This window comes from Aegilops tauschii, chromosome 3, assembly GCF_002575655.3.
Source record: "Aegilops tauschii subsp. strangulata cultivar AL8/78 chromosome 3, Aet v6.0, whole genome shotgun sequence".
Lineage (NCBI taxonomy): Eukaryota > Viridiplantae > Streptophyta > Magnoliopsida > Poales > Poaceae > Aegilops > Aegilops tauschii.
Window position 1 is genome coordinate 119,002,532 of NC_053037.3, and position 21,284 is coordinate 119,023,815.

General features: G+C 45.9%; 1 non-coding gene across 1 annotated transcript; it reads left to right on the plus strand.

Annotated features, from left to right (window-relative positions):
* Nucleotides 1-19,474: 19,474 nt before the first annotated feature.
* Nucleotides 19,475-19,593, plus strand: LOC120962142 (5S ribosomal RNA). Its single transcript, XR_005753003.1, has one exon. It is a non-coding gene; the product is annotated as a 5S ribosomal RNA (ribosomal RNA).
* The last annotated feature ends 1,691 nt before the right edge of the window (nucleotides 19,594-21,284 follow it).

The following is a 21,284-nucleotide window of genomic DNA, read 5'->3' on the forward strand; positions in this document are numbered from 1 at the left end:
GGCTCGACGGCGAGGCTGGTGAGGTGCGGATGAATTGGTGGTGGGTTGGAGAGACGCAGCAGGGGTCGTGGCCGCGCGACAGTTGGAGCTGCAGCGATTTGACCCGGCGGCGGCCGTCAATGTAGGTGAGCCAGCTTGAGGCGGTTTTCCGTAGAAACGGAGGTGGCCTTCCACGACGGAATGGCAAGAGGCGTGCGTAGCTTTATTACAGCAGCAGCTCGGCGCTGCGGCGGTGATGGTAGGCCGGGTCAACTCGTGGTGGCAGGTTGAAGCGCAGTGCAGGCGTCAGGTCGCAGAACCCAACTGTGTCAGAGGTGGGTGGCGGTGACGGCATCGCCGGAGCAGCGTCTTGGAGATGGCGGGTCGCTCGGCGGGCTTGGCGCAAGGTGATGGCGGAGTGCGCGCCCTTCCCTAGGTCACGGCCAGCTTGACGGCGACTTGCACGCCGCGGGCGACTCGGCAACGGAGCAGAATCCGGGTCATGGTCTTGCTGTACAGATTACCCCTTCCAAAATCTGAGTTACGAACAGTAGCAGCAGAGTAGTACTATAGCAGTATTGCCTTCATGAGAATAGTAGCATAATTGTTCATTGGAAGTAGTACTACTCCGAGCAACAGTAGCAGCAGTCTTTGGCAGATCAATTTATGAAAACGCCTCGTATTGTGACTCATGTCTCCTCACGCGTGTGTTGATTGATCCGACCCGGCGCACGACAGCTATAGACAAATTCCTGTCGGCCTTTGGAGTAGAAACGTGGCAGATAAATCACCTTGTACAAGAGATCTCGTCTCTGACTCGGTGGATTGAAACGACCCGACGGCGGCGTACTGAACCCTAATCTTTCAATCTTTCAACTTGCATGCCAGGTTACCCTGCGCGCTTTCCGTGCAGGCGCCTTTTTCCTTTGACATAACGCGAGCTTCATGATCCCTGAATGAAATCCCTTCAAGAACTCAACGCCACCGTGCGCAGGCCCCACGGTGGGCGCCAACTGTCGTGGAATTGTCACGTCAGATGTCCTAGGGTGAGGACTTAGTCGTGAGGCCAGCGCATCTATGTAGTAGCTTGAGAGGGATTGAGCGGAATCGAGAGACGCAACACAAGACGAGGATTTAGACAGCTTCGGGCCCCGGGAAACATCATCCGGTAATAACCCTACATGTTGTTTGAGGCTAGATCTCATTACGCTCATGAGGGAGTCGCCGTAAACCGGCTCTCCTCTGATTGTGTCTAGCCCTAGAGATTACTGATTGTTGTCTGTCCTCTTTGGGGAGCCCTGCCCCTCCTTATATATCTTGAAGGGGCGGGTTACATGTGGAGTCCTATTAGGATTAGGACTAGTCTATCTCTAATACAAACCGGATACAAGTCCAGGTCTTAACTCCTTGTAAGACAAATATTCCTCACGCCTTTCCTCTTAAACCGGCCCACCATAGTATGAACCGGCCTTCATGAACTGCCCGTTGGGCCACCGGGTCTTGTCGCTCCTCTGACCCGCCTGCCGGATTACCAATGAATCGTAAACCGCTAGGTCCAAACGGGTCGCCAGTGAATCGTCAAGTCTCAGCCGGGTCTCAAGTAAACCGACAGGTCCGGCCGGGTTATAATTCCGGCCGGTTTACGCCGCGGGGTATATCCCCGACACCTTTGGGTCCATAGTTAGTAGCTAGATGGCTTCCTCTCTCTCGCTGAATTCTTAATACAATGGTCTCTTGGAGATCCATATGATGTAACTCTTTTTGCGGTGTGTTTGTTGGGATCTGATGAACTTTGAGTTTATGATCAGTTATATCTTCTTTATATCCATGAAAGTATTTGAGTTTCTTTGATCTCTTTTATGCATGATCTCTTATAGCCTCGTATTTCTTCTCCGATATTTGGGTTTTGTTTGGCCTACTTGATCTATTTATCTTGCAATGGGAAGAGGTGCTTTGTAGTGGGTTCGATCTTACGGTGCTTGATCCCAGTGACAGAAGGGGAACAGACACGTATGTATCGTTGCTACTAAGGATAAAACGATGGGGTCTATCTCTACATAGATAGATCTTGTCTACATCATGTCATCGTTCTTATTGCATTACTCCATTTTTCCATGAAATTAATACGCTAGATGCATGCTGGATAGCGGTCGATGTGTGGAGTAATAGTAGTAGATGTAGGCAGGAGTCGGTCTACTAATCTTGGACATGATGCCTATATAATCACTAGTAGAAAAAGGGCCTATTGTCCCGGTTCGTGAGGGCCTTCTGTCCCGGTTTGTGAACCGGGACTAAAAGGTCGTTACTAATGCCCTTGGCCTTTAGTTCCGATTCTTACACGAACCAGGATAGAAGGTCCTCCACGTGGCCGCTGCGGCCAGCCTAGGACGGGGGGCCTTTGCTCCCGGTTGGTGACACCAACCGGGACCAATAGGCATCCACGCGTCAGCATCTGGCTGGAGCTAAGGTTTTTTTGAAAGGGGCTGATTTAGGGGTTTTGGGGGTTAATTTAGGTTGTTATTAGGTAGCTATTAGAGAGAAGTGTCCTCTCTTATATCTCCGTGCTTGGTTTACCAACGCTACGTACTGCTATGCCTAAACATGGCTTAGATTGAAGTGAAGGCAACATGTGGTGCATGTCGAAAGTAATACTAATCCTAACTTGATCAAGTTTGGATTGTACTACTTTCGACATGCACCACATGGATGCTGCCTTAACTTCAATCCAATCCATGTTCATTTCACCCGCTGATATATAATAACTCTTCATGCGTGCATCATGCATCATCATATATAATAACAAGTCCTACTAATCATCATCATACAACTTCTACTCGTTATTAATAACAAGTCATACGATCATCATCCTCTTAGTCATCGAACCAACCCTACTTAATTGTTCTTAGCACATGATCATCAGTATTAGGTAGGACCAAAATACCCTCTTTAAGGTAAAATAGCATAAAACAATATAGACCCTGACTCTCCATTATGGAGAATGGAGATCATCCTGTCTCCAATTCTTGCGCTTGGCTTCATTTTGCTTCCAAGAACCTCCTTGCGACTGTCCATACATTTTTTCCATTCTTTGATTTGCATGTCTCCACTTCTTTTAGAAATCCGGTATGGACAGTTGAGATTCGTAGGATGACCTAGTTGTATGTTCAAAACATCAAGCCTACCATTCTGATACATCAAATGAGGCACAATCCTCTGGGATTATCTGTTGAAAAACATAGTAATAACTTCATAGTTAGCAATGATGTACTAGTTTTAGAAGTATGCAAAATATGCACGGATGTCGTAATAGTAAGAAATCTTACCAGGGTATCTCCATAGTAGTTACCGTAGTTCAACACGTGCACTAGTGGCACCTATTGACCATAATGTGGAGGAGTTTTACAATAGATATTGTAATTCTCAAGATCAGTACAAAATCCGACCAGATGAGCTTTCTCCTTATAAGTTAACTCAGAGCCATCGGTGTAGTAGGTTCTGTCTACCATGTTCCGCACATTGTTTGAACAATCAAAATAAGCTGTCAATGAAAATAAGCTGTCAACTATTTTGAAATGAACAATATAAATTAGCTAATAACTATGTTTGAGAAACTCACATAGCGGTAGAATTGGAGGCGTATCAACAAGGACCCAAATGTCCATATTGTCTTGCTCGATGTCAGGATCACCAAGATCCATGGTGACAAGCATACCCTCATCAAAACCATACATCTTGCAAAATGCTTCCCAATTTTTGCAACCAAAATGGGTTACGCTCTCAGAATTATACAGATTTACTTCAAAATCTATATCATGATGGGTCCTTAGGTGAATTTTCTTTGTTTCCATACTTTCATGGTCTTCAAAACCCATCCTCTCCAAGACGTAGCGTCTTGCATGGCATGGGATAAGCTAGCCGAATTGTAAAAGATGAAAAGTACACATTGAAATAGTTGAAGTCGTGCTTAATTACGAAAAAATAACACTTGTCGTCGTTGCGTACCGTTTCAACATCGAAGGTCTCCTCCAGCTTAATACTGAAGCGCCGATCTTCGTCCAGGTGAGGCCTGTCGCACTGACCTTGGTCGTCGTCGCACCAGTCGCACTCCCCCGGGAGACTTTCGTCGTCCGAGTACGACATTTCCTATGTTCATAATTCAAATACTAAACGTCTACAATTAAATATATGTACTAAAAAACCTAAGTTAGATCATTATTATAAATCACGGGTTGACTATCGGTTTGTCGAGTCTTTTCTTGAAAACTCTCAGCTCACGTGGTGTATACATTCGACCGTTGGTGATGGTCGCTCCTCCATTTGTCCCCGAGTGCATTACACCAAAATGTCTAGCACACGGGAACAAAGGAGAAGCGACCCCCACGACAATAGTCGGGAATCTTCGTCCTCTCATATATATATGGCCGAACTCTCCCTCACTGATTCCTCTCTGACATTTGCGACCGTCGGTGATGGTAGCTCCTCCTTTCGTTCTCGAGTGCCACGGGAACGAAGGAGAAGCTACCCCCACGACAACAGTCGGGATTCTTCGTCCTCTCATATATGGTGGAGACTCAACACACTTACAATCAACCCGAAATATCGTTTAATTATCTTTCTAAAAGAGGATTTGGCTGGTCTCACCTCGATGTCGGAGGGGGCGGTGACGGGGACGACGGCGGGGATGATGGAGGGGCCGGGGGCTCCTAGATTTCTGCGAAAACAAAAACCCTATAAGCTATCAACTAATCATAGTGCTCTCCACTTTTAGCATTCAAAGTAGGAGTAGTTTTCCACTTTGAGCATTCAATAAGCAAAATCAAATCACAAAATAAAGTAGTATTCAAATTAGGATGCATTCAATTATAAGCAAAACTACATCATCTCCATGCGTCCGTACATCGTCGAATATTATCACTAATACACCTCGAATACTATCATACATATAGCATCGCTAGTACAGCTAGAACAGTAGCGCCCGACGGGTATCGGCGCGGGCGGTGGACACCCAAAGGGACGGAACCATCACAGGATCATAGCTCCAGTGAGATCCCTGAAGAACCTGCCAGGTATTGTCGAACCTGCCCTCCAACGCAACCATGTAGCGACGGACGTGTTGGTCCTCCTCGCTGACACGGTGACGTACCACCTCCGCGGTGTCCGAAAGCCTCGGCACCGTCACTGGCCCACGCGACCGCCACCAAACAAGGATCGGGTCAACGACGGGCTGGCTCCTCACCAACCTACGCCCACCGGAAGGTAGCACCTCCCAAAACCAGCCCGGCGGAGCCCAGTCCAGGACATGGCCCCTCTGATCAAGCCGGCCTCCTCCGCCGACTCGACGACGAGGATGCGGGATAGGCATCATCTACGTCGATGCGGGAATAATTGCTTTAACTAAAAAAATGAACTAGTTCTATTAATTTCCTTGCTAAAAATAAACTACTTCTATAGTAAAATAAACTAGTTTTATTAGATCAACTAGTTCAACTACTAATTAAGCACTTACTATAAATAAAATAAAGTAGTTTTATTATTTAATCAACTAGTTCAACTACTAAGCACTTACTATAAATAAATAAAATAAAGTAGTTCTTACTAAAAATAAACTACTTCTATATATAGTAAAATTTAATAAAATAGTTTTATTAATTAATCAACTAGTTCAACTACTAAGCACTTACTATAAATATAAAAAATAAAGTAGTTCTTACTAAAAATAAACTACTTCTATATATAGTAAAACTTAATAAAATAGTTTTATTAAATCAACTAGTTCAACTACTAAGCACTAACCTAAAATCGATATCTACTAATAATTAACCTCAATAAAAAATTAATACATATATGAAAAAAAGTATATAAACAAAAAAATTCTATGAACATTATATTCATACATACATAGCCACATCTATTAATCATATAGCTACCACATACATATATATATATATACATTATATATATGAAAAAATGCAATGAACAAAAAAATAATACAAATTATATGAAAAAATAAACAGAGCCGTGGCGTGGCGGCGGCTCACATCGGGCAACGGAGGGCGACGGCGTGGGCGGCGGAGGGCGACGGCATGGGTGGCGGAGGGCGACGGCGACCGCGGCGGGCCGGGGGCGGAGGGCGACGGCGATGGTGACGTACGGGCGACACGGCTCGGGGGCGCGCGGCGGAGGGCGACGGCGACGGCGGCGGGGGGCGGAGGACGACGGCGACGGGCGACGGCGTGGGCTCGGGGGCACGGGCGACGGCGACGGCGGCGGGGCAGCCTGGCGGCGTAGATCGAGCTCGCGGCGTCATCGGGCGGGGATAAACTGGCGATGGAAATCTGAAAAATTTCCTAAGTGCTGGCTTATATAGCAAAGGCTTTGGTCCCGGTTCGACGCACAAACCGGGACCGATGCCACCTTTAGTCCCGGTTGGTGGCACCAACCAGGACCAAAGGCCTCTTTTCACCAGCCCAAAGGGCGGGAAGCAGAGGGCTTTGGTCCCGGTTGGTGGCACCAACCGGGACTAAAGGGTGGGCATTGGTTCGGGTTGGTGCCACCAACCGGGACCAAAGGGGAGCATTGGTTCCGGTTGGAGCCACCAACCGGGACTAATGTGCTGGCGCGGTGCGGTGGGAAGTTTAGTCCCACCTCGCTAGCTGAGAGAGCTCAGCACCTGTTTATAAGCTGCGTTGCAGCTCAGGGGCTGAGCTCCTCGCTAATATGCAGGCATTACATGCCTACCCTTGTCACTGCCATGTTGGGCCTATTGGGCCTGCGGGCCTGCATCCTGGCCCATGTGCAGATGGGTTTCTAGTCGTATGCAGGCCGTGTGGCCCATTAGGCGGCATTTTTTTCCAGTATTTTTTTTTGTTTTTTGAATTTTTTATTTTCTTTTGATTTTTGCTTTATTTTTTTATTCTTTTTGCTTTTAGCTCAGAATAATTATAAACTTTCTGTTACTCCATTAGTTTCCAAATTTGAATAGTTTAAATTTTAATTCTTTACGAAAATACTAGAGGTTTATAAAAGCTTTTTAGTTGATTCCTTTTGCTATTAGAGTTTATAAAAGCATTTCAAATGAACTCTGGAAAGGTTGAAAGTTTGCATGGTATCATCATTTCATCCACATAGCATGTTCAAGAAAGTTGAGAGGGTTACGGCAAAAACTGGATGCACTTCGAGTACAAAACGGACAATCTCTTTCAAAGTATCAGGATTTCATACGGAAACTCGTCTGTTACAAAGGGATTTCATTTTTTAAAACTTATTTGAACTCCTGACTTTTTGTGTGTTCAAAATGCACCATTCAAAGCCACATCATCATTTTTCAATCCTTTCTGACTTCATTTGTTATTTTTCATGCATTTACTAATTATTTTGAGCTATAAGACCCTAAAATTGAAAAGCATTTCAAATGAACTCTGAAAAGGTTGAAAGTTGGCATGGTATCATCATTTCATCCACATAGCATGTGCAAGAAAGTTGAGAGGGTTACGGCAAAAACTGGATGCACTTCGTGTACAAAACGGACAATCTCTTTCAAAGTATCAGGATTTCATCCGGAAACACGTCTGTTACAAAGGGATTTCATTTTTTAAAACTTATTTTAACTCCTGACTTTTTGTGTGTTCAAAATGCACCATTCAACGCCACATCATCATTTTTCAATCCTTTCTGACTTCATTTGTTATTTTTCATGCATTTACTAATTATTTTGAGCTATAAGACCCTAAAATTGAAAAGCATTTCAAATGAACTCTGAAAAGGTTGAAAGTTGGCATGGTATCATCATTTCATCCACATAGCATGTGCAAGAAAGTTGAGAGGGTTACGGCAAAAACTGGATGCACTTCATGTACAAAACGGACAATCTCTTTCAAAGTATCAGGATTTCATACGGAAACTCATCTGTTACAAAGGGATTTCATTTTTTTAAACTTATTTGAACTCCTGACTTTTTGTGTGTTCAAAATGCACCATTCAAAGCCACATCATCATTTTTCAATCCTTTCTGACTTCATTTGTTATTTTTCATGCATTTACTAATTATTTTGAGCTATAAGACCCTAAAATTGAAAAGCATTTCAAATGAACTCTGAAAAGGTTGAAAGTTGGCATGGTATCATCATTTCATCCACATAGCATGTGCAAGAAAGTTGAGAGGGTTACGGCAAAAACTGGATGCACTTCGTGTACAAAATGGACAATCTCTTTCAAAGTATCAGGATTTCATACGGAAACTCGTCTGTTACAAAGGGATTTCATTTTTTAAAACTTATTTTAACTCCTGACTTTTTGTGTGTTCAAAATGCACCATTCAAAGCAGAGACTGATTTTGAATGGTGCATATTCAACACACAAAAAGTCTGTAAAGATCGCCAACCCCAACATAAAAAAATGAGCATAGATACGCTTATAGAGAAAATTCAACCTAAATTCAACCTAAATTTCTATGAATTTCAGAGAAACTCACTCTGAATTTAGGTCAAATTCCCTGTATAAGGGCATCTATTTTCATTTTGAGAGGAGCTCAACAAGGCAGAGAGGGACGAGCTTATAAACCGGTGTGAGCGCCCTTCGGTTGGCGAGGTGGGACTAAACTCTGGCCGCAACGAGGACCAACCCTGTAGTCCCAGTTTGTGGCACAAACCGCGACTAATGGTCATGGGCCAGGGGTGAGGCGCATTGGTCCCGGTTCGTGCCTTGGACCGGGACCAAAAGGTCCAGACGAACCAGGACCAGTGGCCCACGTGGCCCGGCCGGCCCCCTGGGCTCACGAACCGGGACTAATGCACCCCATGGGTCCCGGTTCGTGCAGAACCGGGACTAATGGGCTGGCCAGGCTTGAGCGAAAGCCCTGTTTTCTACTAGTGAATGATCATTGCCTGGATATCGTCATGATTATTTGAAGTTCTATCAATTGCCAAACAGTAATTTGTTCACCCACCGTTTGCTATTTTTCTCGAGATAAGCCACTAGTGAAACCTACGGCCCCCGGGTCTCTTTCTCATTTATTTGCCTTTGCGATCTACTTTTCCTTTGCATTTATTTTCAGATCTATTAAACCAAAAATACGAAAATACTTTGCTGCACTTTATTTTATTTGCGATCTATTTATCCAATCTATTACAACTTTCTCCCATCCACGCACCAATTTCTGGCGCCGTTACCCGAAAGGGAGTGACAACCCCTTTAAAACATCGGGTTGCGAGTGGTTGTTATTTGTGTGCAGGGGCTGTTTACATTGTGTTGCTTGGTTCTCCTACTGGTTCGATAACCTTGGTCTCATCACTGAGGCAAATACCTACCGTCGTTGTGCTGCATCATCCCTTCCTCTCTGGGGAAATACCGACGTAGTCCTAGCCGACATCAAGATGTAGAGCCCTCAAAATGCTAAGGACAAATATTGGGAAAAGCTCAAGACACTTCATCTTTATTTTAGTGATCCAAGATCACATTGAGTCCATAGGAAAGCCAATACTATTAAAAGGGGATGAGGTGTTGCTTAATGGCTTGCTTGCTCAAATGCTTAGTGATATTGCTCCAAAACACTCAGCTACTTTCTCCATCCAAATATGTCAAAACCTTAGACTCCAACTCGGCTCCACTGATTCTTTCCACCCGGAGCCACCGAGTTCATATGACATAGCCACAGCCAGAAACCCTAACAGTTCGGTTCCACCAATGCGGGTCTCTGTCTCACCGAGATGGCCTTGCCGGCACTTTGTGACTTGTTGCATTTATTTCGGTCTCACCGAGTTATGCAATCGGTCTCATCGAGTTGGCTTGACAGATTCTCTGTTGCTTATTGCTTCACTTCGGTCTCACCGAGTTGATGCAATTCGCGCCACCGAGATGATGTTTTCCCTAAGACCTAGCACATCGATCCCACCGAGTTGTTCCAGTCGGTCCCACCAAGATTCCTCACATTCACATTTTTGAACAGATTGGTGCCACCGAGTTTAACCATTCGGTACCATCGAGATGAGTCAAATGTGTGTAACGGTTGGATTTTGTGTGGAGGCTATATATACCCCTCCACCCCCTTCTCCATTTGTGAGAGAGCCATCAGAACATGCCTACACTTCCACCATACATTTTTGAGAGAGAACCAGCTACTCATGTGTTGAGATCAAGAGAATCCATTACTACCATTTGAACCTTGATTTCTAGCCTTCCCCAAGTTTCTTTCCACTCAAATCACTCTTCCACCATAGCCAAATCTGAGAGAGAGAGTTGAGTGTTGGGGAGACTGTCATTTGAAGCACGAGAGCAAGGATTTCATCGTCAACACACCATCTATTACCTTTTGGAGAGTGGTGTCTGCTAGATTGGTTAGGTGTTGCTTGGGAGCCTCCGTCAAGATGTGGAGTTGAACCAAGAAGTTTGTAAGCGCAAGGAGATCGCCTACTTCGTGAAGATCTACCCGAGTGAGGCAAGTCCTTCATGGGTGATGGCCATGGTGGGATAGACAAGGTTGCTTCTTCGTGGACCCTTCGTGGGTGGAGCCCTCCGTGCACTACAAAAAAATACACTTCCATGATGATACGTGTTTGTCACAGTAGGTCACCTTTTCTGTCATGTATGTACATCCATGACGATTTTATGACAGAATCAAGATAGTCATACATGTGCTATCGTAGAAGTGTTCCATGACAATACCAAAATTATCATCACGGAAGTGTTCACTTCCATGACTATAAATGACGCATCATGGAAGTGCTTTCGTCAAGGGTAACCGACACGTGGCATCCACCGTAACGGGTCGCCATTAAGCTATCGGGTCCGGTTTTGGATCCGATAACCGTTAACAAACCGGGCCAATGGGGATTTTCCACGTGTAAAATTCTCATTGGCCAAAGGAAACACATGCCAGCTCGTCATTGGGTCAGATAGGCGCCTATGATATGTCGACACGTGTGATGGCCCACCACTGGCCCATTTAGCTTACAAAGGCCGGCCCATTTGACTTGGTTAAAGGTTAGCGGGCTGGCCCGTGAAAAGCCTGTTAACGGTCTGTTTGCATATAGCCCATTTTACGGCCTGGTAACTCACGCCCGTTAGGGCCTTCCCGAAATCGACCCAACAACGTCATGTGGGCCGTCAACTATAACACCAGCCCGTTTCACTTTCGGCCCATGTACGACCCACGATGTCTTTCGGCCCATATGAGGCATTTCATATCTTTAGGCCCTTTAGTGGCCCACGGTGACTCTAGCCCATAATGAACAGTAAATTTCTTTGTAACCATTAATGGCCCATGATTCACATGGGACGTTTCCAGCCCGTGTTAGCTTTCGGCCTACTGACGGCCCATACGTTCTTGGGCTCCTTTTTGGCCCTCGATTACTTCCGGCCCGTTACTGGCATGTTCCCCTAATGGGCCAAATTCGGCCCATGGCTAGAATCGGCCCATTTGTGGTCTGTTAACCCGTTGCGCCGCTTCCAGCCCGTCCTATATTCTGGCCCATTAATGACCTGTTATGCCTGTGACAGAATTAAGGCTTTGCTGTCTTCCGGCCTGTTAACGGTCCGTTACCGTGGTGGCCTGATACCAACTATGCCCGTTTACGGCCCATGTGGACCCATTTATCTGACGGCCCGAGGCCCACCGATTCTACGGTCCATTGGAGGCCCATTTATCCAACGTCACGTAGGAGGCCCATGGATCCTACGGCCTGTAGCAGGGTCAAGGTTACCACGGTCCGTACATGGCCCATGGTTGCTGCGGCCACTAGCAAACCAGGGGAAAAGAAGATTAGGAAATAAATAAGCCCAAAACTAACGCTAGGCTATTAAGGCGATTGCACAGATTACATCCACTGGGCATCACAGTTCGCCACCAGTGCAAATATAGGGAACACCCTACACTTTACAAAAATGGCTTGTTGTTTTCTTCAGCCGGTGGCTGCACATTAAGAATAAATGTTGTATCGCAACAAAACAAATTACAACCATAAAACAAAATGAAGGTTGGCATAAAAGTTAACAGTCTGGCAGATAAATGCACCACCAGAAGTTCAGAAGCTCAGTTCATTCGACCTGACTATTACGTTTTCATGTTGTATTGTCCAATGGAGCACCATAACCTTCGCCTTCATTTCTCCTAGGCTCCTGAACAACATAGCAAATGTGTGATAGTCTAGTTTCAAAACCGTGCATATCTTGACGACATCGAACAATGGTTGTCCTTGTTTCACAAAGGGTCTTTGTTAGGGAATGGACTTGTGTCTGGAGCGCAGATATAACATTGTTTTGAGCTTGCATATCTTGATCAAGAGGCAGTTTGGACGACATTGCCTTAACAACCAACCTAGTATTACGCAGGAACGTGCTTTTGGCACTGTTAGTGGACAGGTACTGACCCACTGCAGCAAGAGGTGACATTGCGGTTATAGTTGCCTCGTCACCTTCAAAAGGTGGTGGTTCCACCATTTTTCCATTGCTTGCTAAAAAGTTGAGTTTTACATTAGTAGTACCAGAACAGAAGATATTAAGGAGGCAGCAAAACCAAACAAAATAGCTTTGGTCTATATACAGAACTTATTCTGGTGAACCCGTGTAAAATATTAGTTGTATTTTACTGCAAAGTACATAATAAAACCAGGTTCCAAACATATGACCATATACCATGGCTAATGTATTGTCTATTTGTTCACATTGTATTGACAACTAAGGATAAAGAGACAAAGTTTATAATACGGTAAGCATAGTATGACATCATTCATATCACAAAACAACTGAGAACAGACAAACAGGCAATTGTAACATTGTATGGGCAAGTCCAGCATGGAACTAGATTACAGATCAAGATCAAAGGAACATCATTCCTCTCTTTAAACCTTGTAAGGTGCAATGATACGCAAAGACAATCGTGTATAAAATTGAAAAGAGTAAAAGACATTGGCTGCAAACCATGCAGTTCAATGCACGAGTCAGAGTAAGTAGTAGTTAAAAGGCATGAGGATTAAGGACTTACAATAGCGGCTTTGGCTGGTGTAGTCATGCCCTTGGTCTTGCTGGTGTGACAGTCCTTGAAGATTTCCACAGCATTTGGTTCAGGTACTTTTTGGTCCTTGCGGGCTTTCCTATGCATTTGGAACAAGTCAATATAGATCTAATAATATGGCACAGCAAAAAGAGTGAAACAACAGCTAATTACAAGAGCCTCGCATTGTGCAATATAGCTACGAGATCCTGTCGTCTGTTGGAATTTCACTTTCGTACGGTTGGCCTTGTTCTTTGAATAGTTCACCTACAAGAAGATAGATTTGTGAGGCACATGCGTAAATAGGGGTTCAACATGTGATCTGATCACATACATATAACGTACCTGATACTTTGGATCAGACCAGTGTTTAACGAGGCCTCTCCAGTCTTCATCCGATATATTTTCCACTGGAGATGTTTGGGCAAGTTCACTGTTAGCCTTGCCTTCAAAGCGAGTTTTCCTCAAGTTATACTGATACTGTCGTAGAGCAGACTTCAAAACATGGGTGCAAGCTTGTCTGGTTGCATCATCTTGGCTATCCAACTTGAACCTCATCTGTTGAAAATTATGGGAGTCTCATTATCAGCAACCTAGAAAGTATGGCGCAGAGCAAGCCGATATTACTAGTTTCCATACATAACCATACTTACAGATAAATGGTCGAGGAAGGTGTTGAACTGGGTTTCGTCTTTGTCATTCCTGTACTGAATCCTTGTTGGGAGGATACGTGCATGACACCTAACGGCAACCGCTGCCTCTGATACTAACTTGGTTGACTCTGTAGCATCACGTGGCCTTTTTAAACCTGCCTCAAAATGGATCTCCATTCTTCCTCCTCTAGATTTAGTTAACCTATCGAGCAATATCCCTGATGTTTGTTTCCTCTTGCGCCTAGGTGCTAGTGCAACAACGAACATAGGAAGTGTTAGTGAACATCAAACTGTGAGACTACATATAAAGAAGCATGCAACTGTAACTTGACTCCAGCAACTACCTTCTTGCTGTTGAAGCTCACAAGGTTCATCTGATCCTGCCAACTCGTCTTGTGTCAAGAGTGCTTCAGAAGTAGTGTCAGGTGGCAAGGGAGATTGGGAACGTTGAAAGTGCAACTATCCCTGGGTGGTTTTGGTAATTCCTAACAACATATAGCTCATTGAGCTAATGCTATTTCAAGATAAACATTTCAGGAAAGCTCAATGATTGGCATGGCATGGATGAGAAAAGTGGACCCCTCAAAATGCTAAGGACAAAGGATTGGCTCAAGCTCAAAGCTCAGGACTCTACATTTTTCATTTTAAGTGATCCAAGATCACATTGAGTCCATAGGAAAAGCCAATACTATCAAGAGGGGGTGAGGTGTTGCTTAATGAGTTTCCTGCTCAAAGTGCTTAGTGATATGCTCCAAAAACCCTCAACTACTTTCTCACATCCACATATGTCCCAAACCAAAAGTCAAACTCGGCCCCACCGAAACTTTCTATCCGGCGCCACCGAGTTCAGTTGACATAGCCACTGCCAGAAACCCTAGTCTTTTCGGTCTCACCGATAGGGATCTCGGTCTCACCGAGATGGGGTTGTATCTCTTTGTTTCCCTTCGCAACGTTTTGGTCAAACCGAGATGAGCGATCGGTCCCACCAAGATTGCAATGCAAACTCTCTGTTTCCCTTTCGTAACGTATCGGTCCAACCAAGATGAGCAAATCGGTCCCATCGAGTTTGCCTGACCAACTCTCTGTTTGTCTATTACCAAAATCGGTCTCACCGAGTTTGTGTAATCGGTCTCACCGAGATTACGTTATGCCCTAACCCTAACGAAATCGGTCTCACCGAGTTGACGTGCCGGTCCCACCGAAATGCCTAACGGTCATGAACTAAATCGGTCTGACCGAGTTTCACGATTAGGTCCCACCGAGTTTGGTAAATTGTGTGTAACGGTTAGATTTTGTGTGGAGGCTATATATACCCCTCCACCGACTCTTCATTCGTGGAGAAAGCCATCAGAACATGCCTACACTTCCAACATACATTTTCTGAGAGAGAACCACCTACACTTGTGTTGAGGTCAAGATATTCCATTCCAACCACATAAATCTTGATCTCTAGCCTTCCCCAAGTTGCTTTCCACTCAAATCATCTTTCCACCAAATCCAATCCTATGAGAGAGAGTTGAGTGTTGGGGAGACTATCATTTGAAGCACAAGAGCAAGGAGTTCATCATCAACACACCATTTGTTACCTCTTGGAGAGTGGTGTCTCCTAGATTGGCTAGGTGTCACTTGGGAGCCTCCGTCAAGATTGTGGAGTTGAACCAAGGAGTTTGTAAGGGCAAGGAGATCGCTTACTTCATGAAGATCTACCCGAGTGAGGCAAGTCCTTCGTGGGCAACGACCATGGTGGGATAGACAAGGTTGCTTCTTCGTGGACCCTTCGTGGGTGGAGCCCTCGGTGGACTCGCGCAACCGTTACCCTTCGTGGGTCGAAGTCTCCATCAACGTGGATGTACGATAGCACCACCTATCGGAACCACGGATAAAAAATATCCGTGTCAACATTGCGTTTGCTCCCTAAAATTCCTCCCTTTACCTTCATATGCAATTGTTCTACATTCCGCTGCTACACTCTTAGAATTGCATGTGTAAGTTGATTGCTTGACTTGTGCTAAGTTGCTAAAATCTGCTAAGAACTAAAATTGGGAAAAGGCTAGATTTTTATTTGGTCAAGTAGTCTAATCACCCCCCTCTAGACATACTTTCGATCCTACAAACGTGCTGCTAGCTGAGTTGACAAACGAGTAACTCATGTAGCTTATGGTACTGTGGAAGGTGTTGCAACAACTAGGGCTGTCTCTGCATGTTTGGTGGCAGCTATTGGTTTCTGTTTGGCTTGTTTTGCAACTCGTGTAGCACGGGATACCCCGTTTGTACAATTTTTCGCTGGACTTTGACCTTCTATTGCACCAGAAGTACTAGCAGAATCTGCATAATTGTTCTGCTTCCGTTTCCGTGTGTCCTTAGTACTAACACCATCCCCTGTCATTCTGTGTTCCTTCCTCTTTCTCTGTGCCATGTTAAGTCAAGCCGACAAGAAAAAGGAATAAAAATTTAGTTCTTCAGAACAAATTGATGCGTGATACAGACGAACTGAACTTTGATGTTAGACAACCACATGATAGGAGGATGTAATATGTACGAAAAACAGGACAACATGAGATAATCAGAACTATGATGTGTAAACTAAGCAGAAGGCATTTCACTAAATTAGAAGCAATGCAATGGAAGGTAGACACCATATGAAAGATGCTACAAATATCGCTCTGCAAAGTTAACAGTGTCTCGTCATAACTGGCGTTTAAACAAATGTGAAGTAGTACAGGAAATAAATCATATGCAAGATGCAAACAACATCACACTACCAAGTTAAAGGTCTCTCATCATTAGTGCCACTGCATATTCACAGCTTATGATGTGTAAACTAAGCAGAAGACATTTCAATAAATTAGAAGCAATGAAAGCTAGACACCATATGTAAGACGCAACGAATATCACTCTACCAAGTTAAAATTGTCTCGTCATTAGTGCCATTTCAACAAATTAGTAGTACAAGCTAGAAAATAATGCGATATGTAAACTATATCAGACTCCCAAGTTAAACGTGTCTTTGTGAAAAGTGATTGTTGCAGGTTACACAATAGTAGTACTTTGATGTAAGAACATGGTGTGATAGACAAATATTGTATGTTCTAGAAACAGGAACACGCGACCGCCTGGCGGAGGAGCAACGTATCACCGATTTGCGCCGCCAGCGGGGCATGGAGCAGCAGCGCACCGACGCTTTGAGTCGCGAGCAGAGCGCCCGCAACTGGGCCGACTACATGGAGGTTGGCGCCCGGCAAATAGCCCTGGAGGCTGTCAGGCACACACGCGTTCACGACGCCGAATTTTACTACCAGCTCGTTAAGTGGGCCGGCATGGAAAGGGCCAACGCGCGCGAACAACATGCCCTATCGCACCTTTGGCAAGTCTGAAGCAAGGAGGAGGACGACGGTGTCGGCGTTTAGTGTGTACCGCAGATGGCATACGGCATCGTCTAGTTAGCTAAGAGTAAGTTAGTACTTGTACACTACTAGAGTATTAGTGGGAGTAGATAGTTAATTTGGCTATGATGGTTGTCAACGTGGAATTTCAGTACTCTATATCTGGATCAGACCTGTTACTTTGCTTTGAATGTTGAACTTTTCGTTTGAATGTATGGTATGGGCTGTTATTTTTTAAAATGGGTTGTATTTGTCCGCCACGGGTTTAGAGGATGACTTGTGGGCCTACTAGGTTGACGCGTACACAATCAGGAGATGATTGTACGTGGAGAGGATGACAGCAGGGACCCACCAGGGTCATGGCAGTATGCAAGCAAATGCCTCCTTATTTCAAGCCAAAAAATGGTACCTCCTAATGGATTTTTGACATCTAGGTCCCATGTCATTGTCAACGTAGTCAATAAACGAGAGAATTGCACAACGAGCGGCTGACACTAGAGACCCAGCAGCTTGCCCAGTTCTTTTTATTTTTGAGACGGTAGCAGGGTGTCAACTGGGCTATGCGGGGTACTCTGGCCTGTCTAGCCAGCCTTTTATTTTATGTTTACCACAAGACCAGCCCAGTAGTTTTTTTTCCTTCTGAAAATGGCTAGCCCAGTTTTTTTTTTTGCAGAATACCCAACCGAGGCCTACTTGCTTTTTGTCAGCCCTGTTGGGCTGCAAATCTTTCAAGACGAGGAGAGTTTCATTCGGCTTGCCCAGAAAATGGGCTATCAGTAATGAGAAATGGGTTGTACATTTTTAAAACACATCAAAACCGGAAATTAGTTTCAAATTTCTTTTTTTTTCATTTTGAGATTTTAAATTCCATTGATTTTTATGTGTGGACAATTATTTGGATTTTATATTGATATAAATTTATTTTTCAAATTAGTTTGAATGTGACTTGAAATTTCGGGATTAAAAACAGTTCGGACCGCACCAAAATATGCAAAATTTCGTAGAAGTTTTTAACCATGGCCACAATATGGGCTGTAATGCTGACAAAAAGAATATGGGCTCCAAAAAATCCTAAGAATTAGCAAATGGGATGTAAATTATTAGAAATAATGGCGGATGGGTCGTATGCTGTTGTCCACATATTTGAGGCTGACTTGTGCGCCTACTATAGGTTGAAGCGTATGCTTTCGTAAAAAAAGGTTGACGTGTACGCTTTCCTAAAAAAAGGTTGACGTGCACGCAAGGTCGTGTCAACTTAGTCAACACACGAGAGCAGTGACTGTTGGATGTCTATCCAACGGCCGTCGTCCTTCTTCAATCTCTGCTCTTCCTGCACCAGCCGTTCAAACTAGCGCCAGTATGACTTCCTGCTCCCTCCATCCGTGGTCGGCTTTGCTATCGCGCAGGCCTCACCGGCCCACCCTACTCCCACCGTTGGCTAGGTTATCCCTCTACCCACCCGCACCTCCTGTTATTTTTCGGCGACGGCAACCTCACCCCGCAACCGATTAGTCAACCCCCGTACTCCCCTCAGCGTGGGCATCCACTGTTGTGGCTTTGCCGGCTCCGGGTCATTCCCTTCTTGGGCCTCACCGTCGTCCACCGTGTTGGTGCTCTCGGCGCGGCATGGTTAGCATGGTCAACAAATGACGGCCATCGGAAGAGGATGTAAGTGGAGAGGCTGACAGTAGGGACCCACACAAGCAAGTGCCTCCTTATTACGCTGACTTGTGGGCCTACTAAGCTGACGCATACGCAGGGCTATGTCAACTTAGTCAACAAATGATTCTAGCAGCTGGACCATTGGATGTTAATCCAACAGTCGTGTTGCTTATTCAACCTTGTCCTTCTTGGTCCTGCCGCCCAAACCAGCGCCGGCGGGACCGCCTGCTCCTGCCTCCCATGGGCGACAGTGCTGCCGCGCAGGCCTTACCGCCCCACCCGTGTTATTCTCCGATGACGGCAGCCTCACACCGTAGAGGAACCAGTGAACCCTCATACTCCCCTCCGTGTGGGCATCAACTGCCTCGTCTTCCTTGGCTCCGCATCGTTCCCTTACCAGGCCTTGCCGTCGTCCACCGCCTTGGTGCTCTCCGTGCGGCATGGTCAACGTTGTCAACAAACGACAGCCATCGGAAGAGGACTGTACACAGTGAGGCTGACATCTGGACCCACCAGCTACATCTTCGCACGCAAGGAAGTGCCTCCTTATTACGCGCAAAAAAATGGTTCCTCCCTCTGACAGCTAGGGCCCAGCACATATATCTTCGCACGCAAGGGAGTGCCTCCTTATCCTCCCTGACGGCTGGTCAAAACCGTGGTAAATAGGTGCTGGTGCGGTTGACAGAGAGGGGTGGAAGCCTTGGTAAACTCGTCTCCGTAGTTGAGCGGGAGCGGCCAAAGCATTGTACAATCGTCTTTGTAGTGGAGCTGGGAGGGGCAAGCATAAGGGACGAAAACGGGGGTAACATGTTGGATGTGATCATACCAGCAGTAAAGCACCGGATCCCATCAAAACTCCAAAGTTAAGTGTGCTTGGGCGAGAGTAGTACTAGGATGGGTTCCCTCTTGGGAAGTCCTTGTGTTGCATTCCTTTTTTCTTTTTTTTGCGTCGCGTGCAAAACAAAATGCATGTGCGCGGCATATATTTACCATGTTTTATTATTTTCCATGTTTGCGGTAAGTTTTAGCTCGCTGCTCATTATTCACGCGTCTAGCGGCGATGTTGTAGCGCGGCAAGCGCGTTTCATAAGGGGTCGAAACCGTGGTAATTAGGCGCTCCGTGTGTTGCATTCCTTTTTTATTTTTTTTGCGTCACGTGCAAAACAAAACGCATGTGCGCGGCATATATTTACCATGTTTTATTATTTTCCATGTTTGCAGTAAGTTTTAGCACGCTGCTCATTATTCACGCGTCTAGCGGCGGCGTTGTGGCGCGGCAAGCGCGTTCCGAAAGGGGTCGAAACCATGGTAAATAGGCGCTCCGTGTCAACTTAGTCCTTGTGTTGCATTCCTTTTTTAATTTTTTTGCGTCACGTGCAAAGCAAAACGCATGTGCGTGGCATATATTTACCATGTTTTATTATTTTCCATGTTTGCGGTAAGTTTTAGCTCGCTGCTCATTATTCACGCGTCTAGCGGCGGCGCTGTGGTGCGGTAAGCGCATTCCGAAAGGGGTCGAAACCGTGGTAAATAGGCGCTCCGTGTCAACTTAGTCAACACACGAGACCAGTGACTGTTGGATGTCCATCCAACTGCCGTTGTGCTTCTTCAATCTCTGCTCTTCCTGCACGAGCAGCTCAAACCAGCACTGGCAGGACTGCCTGCTCCCTTCTTCTGTGGCCGGCTTTGCTGTCGTGCAGGCCTCACCGACCCACCCTACTCCCACCGCTGGCCAGGCCATCCCTCTACCCACCCGCACCTCCTGTTCTTTTCCGGCGATGGCAGCCTCACCCCGCAACCGTCCAGTCAGCCCTCGTACTCCCCTCAGTGTGGGCATCCACTGTTGTGGCTTCGCCGGCTCCAGGTCATTCCCTTCCTGGGCCTCGTCGTCGTCCACCGTGTTGGTGCTCTCAGCGCGGCATGGTCAGCATGGTCAACAAACGACATCCATCGGAAGAGGATGTAAGTGGAGAGGCTAACAGTAGGGACCCACACAAACCAGTGCCTCCTTATTACACTGACTTGTGGGCCTACTAAGCTAACACGTACGCGGGGCTTTCTCAATTTAGTCAACAAATTATTCTAGCAGTTGGACCATTGGATGTTAATCCAACAGCCGTGCTGCTTCTTCAACCTCTAATCTTCTTGGACAGCCGCCCAAAAAGCACCGGCGGGACCGCCTGCTCCTGCCTCCCGTGGGCGGCAGTGCTGCCGCGCAGGCCTCACCGCCCCACCCTAATCCCACTGCCGGCCAGGCCTTCCCTCTACTCACCCATACCCCATGTTATTCTCCGACGACGGCAGCCTCACACCGCAGTGGAACCAGTGAACCCTCGTACTCCCCTTCGCGTGGGCATCCACTGCCTCGTCTTCCTCAGCTCCGCATCGTTCCCTTAGCAGGCCTCACCGTTGTCCACCGCCTTGGTGCTCTGCATACGGCGTGGTCAACGTTGTCAATGAACGACAACCATCGGAAGACGACTGTACACAGTGAGGCTGACATTTGGACCCACCAGCTACATCTTCACACGCAAGGAAGTGCCTCCTTATTACGTGCAAAAAAAGACCCGGGGGCCAGAAATAGCTTGTTGTCGGGAAATTGATATGATGGAAAATAGACCC